At 49.6% G+C, this 12,051-nt stretch overlaps 1 protein-coding gene across 1 annotated transcript in view; it reads right to left on the bottom strand.

Annotated features, from left to right (window-relative positions):
- The window catches only part of LOC126534552 (uncharacterized), a 60,827-nt gene that overhangs the window by 34,354 nt on the left and 14,422 nt on the right, over positions 1-12,051 (bottom strand). The gene's annotated exons all lie outside the window — the stretch shown is intronic.

The following is a 12,051-nucleotide window of genomic DNA, read 5'->3' as shown; positions in this document are numbered from 1 at the left end:
GCGATGACTTTTTCAAGTGATGTCGCCCTAATGACGTCATGTGATTATTCTTGGAGAAGCAGCACACTGTGCGCTTCCCACTTCTTTGCACAGTCTCCGGGACGGGCCCACATTTTTATGTGAGCACCGTACACGCAGACACGAAAAATCCCGATTAACTAGAGGCTAACAATTTCGCTGTAAAAGACAAAAAAAATGTAACAAAGGTGGGAAAAATAATTAGTGGAGGAATAAAACAACACTTGACTGAAAAATTGAATCCCGGGATTCGCGTGCCAGAACCACCATATGATTATGAGACACGCTCTAGTAATATGGGGTGGGGTGGGGGGTGAAGTGGGGGCTCTAGAATAATTTCGACTTTAGCTGGAGTTCTTCAACGTGCACATAAATCCAAATACATGAGCATTTTTTTTTCCTTTCAACTCCATCCAGATGTGGCCGCCGCCGACGGTATCTACCCCTTCAGCTCAGCAACGCAATGCCATAGCGAATGAGCTATGGACATGGGGCTAAATCGGGCACAGCTTCTACATACAACGCTCACCGTTGGAGCGCGCTGCACAGGCGACATGCGAAGGTTTAGCCAAAGCATGCGGTTCAAGGATAGTCTGTCTGTACAGACGCGGCGTTGTGCCCTAAAAGAGTTTTCATTGCTCTCAAGGTTAAAAATAAGCATTTTTTTCACAAAATGTACAATATCTGCAAGAATCGGCTGTGCCAGATTGCTTCTGTTAATTCGTTTCACACGTGCGCAAGATGGTATACCGACACATCCATCAGCAACTCGAAACCCCGGCAGGTGAGACAAAGAAAGTCTCTTTTAAAAAACATGCTGTTTAGCTTAGAAAGGAACGACTGCAGTAACTATATCGCGAACTTACAAATTGCTGTGAAAAGCAGCCGTCGGTGCGTCGAACGCAATCTTTAAATGTGCCCTACACACAAACCTCGCTTCACGCAGCTATACGCGAAACAAATTTTAAGACACTAATAATTAGGCTTACCGTGGACAGATTGCTATACAGAAGAACGACATTACAACACAATCTAACAATTTTGAAAATAATCAGTTGACTAATGCAAATCGGCAATGCGTAGGGGTTGCAACGCTGTGCTTAAAACCTGCAGTGAGACTTGGTTCAATTCCAAGGAGGAAATTGCTCGGACACTAGTTTTACTTTATGTCGCTCCGAGCCTACATTCATGGCGTTATGAGCGAACGAACACGACCGCCGCATCTTTTATCACGTTATTACTGCTGTTCACAGCAAAACACCTCTTCGGATGCAGTTGAAACAAACGGCGTGGACTCGCTTACGGCGTGGACTCGCTTACTACGAGGATAGCCCGTGCGTGGATTGCACTAGGCAAAAACGAGGCGCTACTCGGTTTGGAATTCTCACGTAGGCAACTTCGCACACGTAAGAACAATGTTCCTCTGCTTTCTTGTACGCGAGTGACAAAGGTCACCCTCCTAGTGCACCAGTGGCGTCAATTGTGCCTACCCTCATACATGTGTTCATGCCTGTCGGTATGTCTCACAGTTATCTCCATCGTACTTTCCATGCACGTTCGCCTATATCCACAAGCAGCTACGGGAGCCACACAAGTAGCCAGCTTTGACAAGCATACTGGTACACACACACACACACACACACACACACACACACACACACACACACACACACACACACACACACACACACACACGTGTTTGTGTGCGCGCTTGTCAAAGCTGGCTTTGCAGCAATAAGACGCTTTGAACGGGGAAGCCACCTTCGGCGATTCCCTTTGGCGGCTTCTTTGTACACTTCAGTGACAAAGAAGCCAGTGTACAACTTCAGTGTACAACTTCAGTGTACAACTTCAGTGAGAGTCTATGAATAAGCACCATTAAACGTTTCAATTCTTCCTTCCTTCCCAGGGCAGCAGTGGGACGCAATGCCCTCGCCGCTCAAGACAGATACAATTGACCACAAAAAACTGCGCCCGAAGCTAGTTATGCATATTCATTTTTCACCTTCACTTTCAGACACAGATAAGCTGCGCCGAACATGTATGCACACATCTCCCAGATATGTTCATTCGCCTTGGTTACGATGTGACGTTTGGCGTTCCCTTGCATTCTTTGCATTCCCTGTACGCTGCGAGATTTTACGATTAGTGCTCCCGTGATTTACGAGTCTGTACATTCTTTTAAGCTGCAAACCTTATTTATTTTTTCTAGTTTTATTATTCACGACATATCTGCTTGTTTCATAGTCAAATGTCTGACGAAAACTCGTCTGGCGAGGAAACATATTAGTGCCAAAAAACGTGCACTCGCCACGAATAAAAGAAAAATAAAGGACAGACGTTTCGGGCCCCACATGGGTCCCTTGATCACAATGAAGACGTAAGCATGGGCGCGCGGCTATATATATGAATGAGGTGGCGCAGCTTTCGCGTGTATATATCGGGAAGATTACCCCGCGTCGTGTTTATCATGTGTCTAGTTGATTGGATCTAAAATGATTCTAAAAGCTAACGGGCAGATAAGTGTTTCTCTTTCGCCATGACAACTGCATCATCCGGTTTCCCATTAATGATGTGTCCGGTTAGTTCGTGATGCCCGTTTGCTTTTAGAATTATTCTAGATCCAATCAACTAGACACACGTTTTATTGCACAAATCAGCTTGTTTCACGTGCATGCACTCTCCCGGATTTAACTCCGGTCGCTTTTTAGGTAAATAAAAATAAAGCAAACGAAGGCAACTTATTTGGAGCCAGACACAGGTATTTTCTGTTACGAAATGGGCGCCAGACGGTATAACTAGAAAAAGAATTAAAAAAAGCACTTGCCACGGTCGATCTCGCGAGTGAAAGTCGGTGTGTGGTGATAAAGTGGTTTCCGGCCCACATGGGCAGTGATGTGTCGGATCGCGGCAACGCTAACCACGAGACGGCGAACGCGGCGGCGGGAGGACTAACCAACCGTGCCGCTGCTACTACGGCCGATCCGTCGTGGTGGTGGGAAACCAAGGACGAAATGACTTCCTACAACGAAATTGTGAAATGGTACCGACTAGAGCGAAGGACTATGCCGCCACCTCATCCGGGCTTGACCCGTAAGGAGGCGGTTTTATATCGACAACTTCAAACAGGGTCGTTATTCACCCCGGTGCTGATGAAGCACGTGTGTCCAAGTGTTTATGAAAGTGATCTGTGTTGTGTGTGTCGAAAGGAAAGAGCCACTGCAGCTCACATCCTTTGGGACATTGCTAAGAAGCCGCATGAAGCTGCAACGATGACAACGATCCCGCCGCGGCTCGAGGCCGCAACGAGGTGCTATGACCAAGATGTCCTAACACAGGCCGTCCAGCAGATCTCGGCGGCCCTCGAAAGGCAACCACCGAGCGAAACCGGAGGGAGGCTGCCCCCCCCCAAAAGAGGGGCAGGCGCGGTCGACCAAAGGTAGTAGTGCGGCCGCGACCGAAGTAGAGGCGCCACACGCCGCGAAGACGTCATGGCCGCGTCACGGTAACGCCTCCCTAACAGGGGAAGGCTAACCGTTCTGCAGGCATTCATAACAAAGTTTCTTCACTCACTCACTCACTTGCCACGGAGGAGCTATCAGCCTATTCCATGCCTGTAGATTGCGGCAGTAAACCTCGGAACATGAATGCATACATGCATACACGCATAGATTATATAAAGGTGGCGAGTGAAGAGCAAAGGGGAGAATCAAGCTTCTTACGCTAGTAAACTGCAGTTAATCCGCGCCCAACTTTTCAGCAAATCTTGCATTCCGGCACCGATTGTAGCACCGATTCAATAAACACTGTAAACGATGGGGTAGCCTATGCCGTCTCAAGCCAACGCTTCGACGAGAATACGCGCGTACGTCATGGCAGAGCCTTCATTTGCTCGTCTAGCATTGCTCACTTCATACAACTATCCGTATCCCTGCTACCCATTTGTCTCGTTTGAATGAGAATACGAGCACTGCTACGCACGCGTGCGTCCAGAGGAAAAGCCGTCCCAAAGAAAACGAGAGAAAAAAACTGCTAGCGAGAGAATAAAAGAGTCGCAATGTTTGCGGCGCAATCGCCCAAGTGAGAAATGTAACCGCTCTTAACGAGCTACGTAGGGAGCCTGGCAAAGCTCCCTCGACCCTGCGTCATGTACACTACGTATCCTTTATTTTATTGTCCGCGCCGTGGAGGCTTCGCACCATGCTCCCGGCGACGTAGCCAGCTGTTTGACCTGCTCGTTAATCCTCTTTTTCTTTTCTTTATTACTTTTCGAGTTTGGCGAGTAGGAGCAGGTTGTGTCGAACTGCCTGGAGCGGTAGGGGGCGACGGCTTCTGTGACAAGCACTAAATAAGGCGCGAGCATGGTGCGTGCAAACAAATTCTAGGAAATATATCGAGTTGCGTAAGAACACGTCCATACGAGAAAAAAAAAAAAAAACCAAGGCTGACTTCGCGAGAACGTGCCGTTACATCACAAACGCCAGTTTCGAAAGTAATCGTGCCCTCTCTCCTACAACTAGAAATGTGCCTCGCGTTGACAGCGGGGGGAAAAAAAAGCTTTGCCGCGCTCTCGTCTCGGCAGTAGAGCTTACGGGACGAGAAAAGGGCTTTTGCAGAGCCAATAATAAGATTTCGCCCAGTGTTGTACAAGTTGTTTGGACCGAGGCAGCCGTTCGCACCGCCGCTGCTTGCCAACCGACTTTTTTGCTTCGCCTCGATGTCTTCGATTTAGGCGCCTGTGCTAAACCATGTGAGGGCACCTCGCACGTACATTATTAAACCTGCCCGCTTCACGAACAGCAGAGGGGAGAAACGTGCGGCGTCAAGACTGGGGTGCTGGAAAATCGCGCGCTTTATTTAGGAACTACCCGAGAACCGCGGTTTTTCGCCAGAAGAACACCAACGGCTACGCTGAAAAGGTATACTGACGGCGAGCATGTGTTTGATAGAAAGAGCCTTAACCGACGTGCTCTGCATACCGTGTCGCAGAACGTACTTTCAGCAGAGCCTGCACGATACACCGATCTCTCGGGAGACAATTCAGATTTCAAAGTTGGCAGTGTTTTACAAGTTTGCACTGCCAACATTCACTCCATGCTCATCTCCCCACTGCATAAGAACGGGAGAATACGCCACCTTAAAGCTCGCAATCTCGCCAGCGCTGCAGACTGCCGTATGATCCGGCCTGCATGCTACAAACAAAACCTTAAAGAAGAAGCCCAAACCAAACCCATGTAACCAAATTAACCAACGAGCACTAGTAAAGAGGCACGCACACGCGCACACTCGAGTGTGATATTGTTAACGTAAACTTGTAAAAATAGTTGCGTTAGCGCGGAAAGATAGATGATATGCGAAAGGCGGGGTGGTCACCCGGAAGACAAACATCCGCTTTGTTACATTGCACTGCAGAAGGGGTAAGGGGGAGACAAAAACGATAAAGCAAAGCAGCACGCAGAGATACAACTATACATATGAATGCAGCTAGCGCATGCACTGGTTAAACGGTCACGTGCTTCCACGCCACACAACGAGCTAGGGCTATACGACGTCTCTGCCTATATGCGATATCATATGGCCAGCTTGCCCCACTTTGCGAGTATCCGCTGCCCCCGTAAGTCGCGCATTCCACTGTTCTTTTAAGGTGCACCAGGCGACGACAACGCCACGACAACTGTAATCGCGTGACGTAGATAAGCGAATAACAACGACTACGGCACGACGGCGACAACGCGCAGGTGATCGCACAACGACGATGACAACTGGCAGACTATATACGATAGCTTGGCGGTAGCGGCACGACGACAACGAAGTCGTCGTTTAACTGCTATTGCAATAACAGCGATTCGCATAGTGCGAGGGACCTGCGTATTGTTTTGGAATCGGAGTGCTTTCTTTATTTGTGACAGCGTTCTGACCTGCATCACCTGAGGCAACTTAAAAGCGTACACCTTAGTCGTGGACGAAACATTGACATTCCTCCCAAAGAGTGTCCCGAGTGGACAGCGAATAAACTACCTGGCGCAAAAAAAGAAATAGCCAAAGGGTGCCGTTGAAACCATTACTCTGGGCTTGCCTCGCCACCTGTTTCTGATTACGTATATATAGAAGTGCGTCGCCCACTGTTCTTACTGTGACGGTCGATCTATTCCCAATGAGTGCCGATCAAATCAGGCCAGAAGCCATTTAAATATCGAATACGTTCTCGCGAGAGTGTGTGAACGGGGCGGCTTCAAGACGAACGGCAGGACAACCATAAGAGTCCCGATAAGCGAGGAGCAGAAGGGCGAAGCTGACGTCGGCAAGCACGGCCGAGTTCAACAGCAGCACGAGCCAAGTTACGCCCTATCCAAATCCGGCTATAGTGGCGCAACGAAATAAAACGGCATGCTGCGTTCGTAAACAGTGAGCCAGGCGGCACTTATTTTGTATCGGAAACGAGGAACAAAGCAGCAGGAGATATTTACGGGTTAGGGGGAAAACAAAATAAGCACCGGATTTTATTCGCTCTCGGCTGCCAAGAAAAACAAGCCGACCCGGCTTGCGCCGGTGATGCGCTCAGCACAGAGAGTGCGGTGCGCACACGTTTGCCGACGAACGACGGAGTCGAGACGGGGCACGGTGAACCTGCACCATGCAGACGCGGTCGCCCTCTCGTGTGGCAACCTGCGCACACAAGAACTTGTTTTTGGAAGTGTAGTTACCCGCACGTTATGCGTGATCTGGTTACGCGGCTTGACACTTTTCCTTATAGAGATTAGATTCTGGGTCGTTATGGGCCACAGCCCCAATCGGATTATGAGGCACGCCGTAGTGGATGGGGGGGGGATTCGGGATTAAGTTGGCGCCTAGGGTGCCTTTAACGCGCACGCAAATCAAAACACGCGAGCGTCTTTTTTTTTTTTATCGTAATGCGGCCGCCGCTGCCATGATAGGCATCCCGGATGACTTCGAGTTTGGCAGCGCAACGCTTTTTCCTTAATCATCACCACAGGAAGAGTTGAGGGTGCTTCCTGCACACGTTTTATGAAACTGAACTAGTTGCCCGATTTTGACATCCCGAAGCGACACACGGGATACGAGAGACGACCCCGTTGTGGAGGGCGCCGCGGTGTTTTTGGATAGCATGGGGTGGGGTTTGAAGCGCAGCCAAATGACGGTGCACCGGCGTTCTAGAGTTCAGACAACTTCTGAATGTGGTCGCCGCGGTCGGGATTCGAACCCACGCTCAGCGGCCATAACTGGTTAGCCACTGCGGTGGCTACATATACTATTGCATGGAGCAGCCGTTCAGTTAGTAAATAACTCAAAGTGGTGCATATACCTTAAGCAGCGTCTCAGCATGTGCGTCCAGTGCCAAGTGCCATTCGAGCTATACTCTGTCTGCGGTGACCCCTCGTTCTTCATCGTGTCACCCAAATCATGACTCGAATATGCAGTCGCGTTCAATAGACCGTGTTCGAGGGGCTCCAACACTGTACTTTTATAGATACCGCGCTAACTGGAACGGTGCTCTACAATTTTTCTGATGTCGGCGCCGCCCATTCAGTCTTGGAGCTCCACCGCGGACACCGCGTTTGGAGCTCATATTTAACGCGACCGTGTACGTCCTGACACAGACGCAAGCATCGTATACTCCGGACGGCCATTGTTTCGGGATTCCCGTTTGGCCAAAAATGAGCACGCGTAAACCGGCGCTCCCGCTTGCATCCCTTTGCCTTCAATTCGCTATGCAGCCGAACGTTGAATCTTTGAAGGCGTACTCCATGCAAACGCCGTCTACCATTCTTAGGACGACTTACAGACTTTCTGCTTGAGCGATCTCTTTTAAGTGAACAGCGGCCCTTATTTTCGCGCAAACCAAAAGCTGCAGTGGCCACTGCCCGTATACGGCGCGGAAAAAAAGCTGCTTTTCCGACACTTCATCGAGTTGCCCGCGAGGAACGCCGACGCGCCGCCTTCGCTTATTTTTCCCGAACAGTACCGGTTCGATCCAGATCAGTGCACTCACAGCCTCGTCGGCTGGCCGAAGAGTTAAAAAAAACCTGCGCGCTTATCGCCTGAAGGTCAGTGGAAGAGGAGGAGAGAGAAGAGAAAAAGAAATAAAAACGAAAGCGGGAGAGAAATGTAGCGGGAGACCAACGAAAAGCTCCTCGACTAGTGATGCCAGATTCAGAGTTCAGAGAAATCAAACTCGGCGCGATCGCGGTCGCGCCAAACAGTTTCTGGACCCCTCGGGTCTGTGGCGTTCCGCGCCATCGCGGTGTAGGTATAAACTACCCGAAATACCATCTGGATGCTCAACGATTCGTGGTAGCCAGCGATAGCTCGATGCGTTTCGGAGAGCTTTTTGCAACGCCAGTAAGCGGCACATCTTTGCAAAAGAATATTCCCCGGCGCCACAGTTATCGGTTGCCTTTTCTGTTTCACATATATCTGCGCAGTTGCAATCCCGAAGTGCAACCCTCAACCCACTAACGCGCTGTGTTTATTACAGCACCATTTAACGGCTTCGTTCCGGTGTTTTATCTAAACTAGAGTTACTTAAGGCAATAACTCTGTGGTAGTGTATAACGAACCGATGCTGCCCGTGGGCTACGTGACATTTTTTTATCTTTATGAAATGTATAACCTCGAGATGAAAAACCAATTCTTGCGGGGGTCTCAACGCCCTTTGACCAATCACTATCCGCCCATGTTGTAGTGGACGGCTGAGTACTTCGTGGAAATATACGAATCTTAAATAAGATACCAACCAACCGAGCAGCTCTTGCTTTGCGACATGTGTGCGTCATCTGTTGGCGGTATAGGCACCTTGCACAGACCAGATGGCGCTGCGACGCTTTCATTTATTACCCCAGTGTTGCCGACAACAAACCGCTATAGGGTCACAAGGAAAACGAGACCACCGCTCGTGTCAATGTTACGAGCCGAGTCCATGCTTGGCAATGTTCGTGCCTCTGGTACAGAGCGTTACAATCGGCATTGTATCATCGCATATGCAGAGCGTCCGCACTCGACTTCGCGGTAAGCGATCGGAGGTGTCAGGGCGATTATAAATCGCACCCCTTAATTCTCGCTTCCGCGCGGCTCGCTATGCACTCCTATTACGGCGTTTCTGTCACCGTGGAAAGCTTCAGTAGAAAGTGCCTAGCGGATTCCGTGCGATCACGTGCAACGCAAGACGAACAGCCCGCGCGGTCACGAGCAACGAGTTCGCTCTTGGGGTAATAAACCGGACTCAACGACGTCCCTTCGCTGTGCAAAGGCGAATGTAAAAGCTCTGGACGAGGCGAACGATACACCCAGCCCCAACTTCTACACGTCGTCCTTGCAGATCGCGCTGCTCACGGACAGACATTTCTGACAACTACAAAAGGCGTGGAAATTTTCCTGCACCTAGCGTGTCAATCAATGAACGACCTCTCGAGAAGGAAAGAAACGTGTCCAAAGTCTAATCTAAACACACAACACACACACACACACACACACACACACACACAAGCCAGCGACGAGGACGGCTGCGTTGTATATGAGTCATGAATGAATGGTGAAACGTCGAAAGCTGACGCCACGCGACAGTGATATATAAGGCTGTTCAACTCCACGGCCGCGGTTCACGGACGACTGCTGCAACAGCCTGCCGCAATACGCGTCAAAGGACGGACTCCGATCTACGGCAGTGCACTCGTGCCTGCCTTCACGACAGCTGGCCCTCCCAACCTACAAAGTTGATCAATTATGACAGCGCTAACGGCGCGATTTTGCCATCGCGTAGTATACGCTTTCCAAGCCCTCGACTATGTCTTGACAGAACCTGTCATGTTAAGGCACGCAACGAAGAGAGTCGAGTCATGCGGCAGCGACGCTATACTCTCAGTAAGAAAGATCCACCAGGGTCACCGTGTCGGCGAGCATACTTGCGATTAAGTGTCACGGAGCACCTGTTACATAACCCGTAGACGTCTGCATTCGATGTCGGCGCTCTGCGTCGAGACCACTGACCGCCGCCGGCATCTTGCGTCAGCTCACATCGTGCGGAGACGGCGGACGAGAGAGCGCACCGCTTAAACGCGCGGTCAGTTCTATAGGGTAGGGCTTAGCACATTTACGCTTGCTTCAAACGCGTACTTGGCCGGGTGCGCAGAAACGAAGCATGCCCTGTACAAGCACTGCTGGAGCAGGCGGCCACAAAGACCCGAACCTAAACGCTACCGCACGCTCTTCTATAAAGAAGGTGTGATTTAAGTGAGGCAAAGAGGCTTAGTATACAACAACGCGAAGTGATGTGAAAAAGAAAACAAAAAGGTAATTTAGCCGTGTTCGATTATCGCCCGAGCACAGCTCGGGACTTCGGATCGGCATGCATTTCCGCTATCTCACGGGAGCAAACAGGGATATGGCGCGTGGCCTTGGGTGATTGTGCATGGGCAAGCAAGATGCCTTCATCGCCCCTGGTAACATGTCACTTGGTCGGAGGGGCTGCGCGTGCTAAAAATAACGATCCATTAGTGACGGATGAGTGCAAGTCGTTATGGCTCTTTTACCAGCCGACGGCATCGTTGTTGCGTATCGTCTGCTGAAGCACTGTTTGTACGGGCAGACGATTTCTTACCACTCCCTGGGTGGCGAAACGCGTATGTGGTGGCGCCTATTGGGGAAAGAGCGCTGGCTAGGAGGCGCTCTACGACAGTTTGCGTGCGCAACTAAAATATTCCGACACTGTCCGGCAGGAAGGCCGCGCAAATTGCGAGTCCTCTCGAACGATAACAGACGTGCGGCGGCATCAACGTTTGCTTCGGCTCGATGCGTGCAGTCACTGTGTCCTCGGCCACGCACGTTGCGTGGAGCGCATGCGCCCATGCCGCGGTGCCTAGCCAGGCCAGAATTTGGGCACGTGACCCTCACGGTGAGCGGTGAATTTACCGACACGAAATCGGAGCATGTGCAATCGGAACATGTATACTGGCCGCTCCGCTCGATAGGATGTATCGAGCAGCGCTGCGTTTGTCACGCAAACATCCAGCGTTTGTGCTGCGCTTGGCGACACGCGCACGGACGTGCATGTGTGTGCATGTGAAATGCATGTGAGGTGGATAAATGTTCCTGCCTCGATTTGGCAGCATCTCTCCAAAGCGTTTCATTGCGACTACCAAAACTGTGGGCTGGGAGCGAATCTGGAATTCGGGCCCTCAATATTCCTCTCGTATGGACAGCTGACAAAGCAAATATTGCAGCTCTGCAAGATCATCCTTCTGGAATCTATAGAGCATCGAAAGGGCGCGGGGTTCGTGGATAGACGTATTCTTGTTTGTCTACGGACATCAACGAAGTTTTGCAACGGCAGTGACACAGACGTTGATCTTGTCCGCATTTAACGCTGTGCCAGGAGCAAGCAGTATGCCACCAGTGTCTTTCGTTTAGGTTTTTATGTCTGTTTTTCTTTTAATCTTCATATAAACCATTAGCTAAGAGGTTTCAATCTTAATACGTGGGAACGGAGAAATTGTTTTGCTAGGGATCCACAGCACCGAATGTGATGTGGTTTGTTGTATTTAAAAGAAAATCAGGTGACGCTAGTATGCAGATTTCTAATTCAGGTTTGATGCAATTTAAGGAAACTTCTTAAAAATAGCATAATCTCAGAAAATAAGCTTACAACTATAACTCGGCAACAACAACAAAAAAAAAACGATACCATGCACACTTCTGCAGAATGCGCCTATCTAAATATATCTAAAGCGCGCAAATTTAACGTGTGTGTAGAATAGCACCTAAAAGCGAGTAGGATATTTAAAATGTTCTCGTAAACATTCTACAAGTTCACATAATCTGCAAACTTATACCTTAAATCTGTCTACTTGAGATACTCCGAACAGATGCAGTTTACAGCACCGCGATATTTCTTGACGTTGCATAGTCACAGATTTGTCAATTCTATGCATCAGTTTTTTTTTTTTTGCCTTACAAATTTTCGTCAATTTACGTTTAAAAAATTTCAGGCCCGAAATCGAACTTCTGCTTTCTAAAATC

Source organism: Dermacentor andersoni, chromosome 7 (assembly GCF_023375885.2).
Source record: "Dermacentor andersoni chromosome 7, qqDerAnde1_hic_scaffold, whole genome shotgun sequence".
NCBI lineage: Eukaryota > Metazoa > Arthropoda > Arachnida > Ixodida > Ixodidae > Dermacentor > Dermacentor andersoni.
The sequence above is the reverse complement of the archived record's forward strand: the minus strand, read 5'-3'. Positions and strand labels throughout refer to the sequence as shown.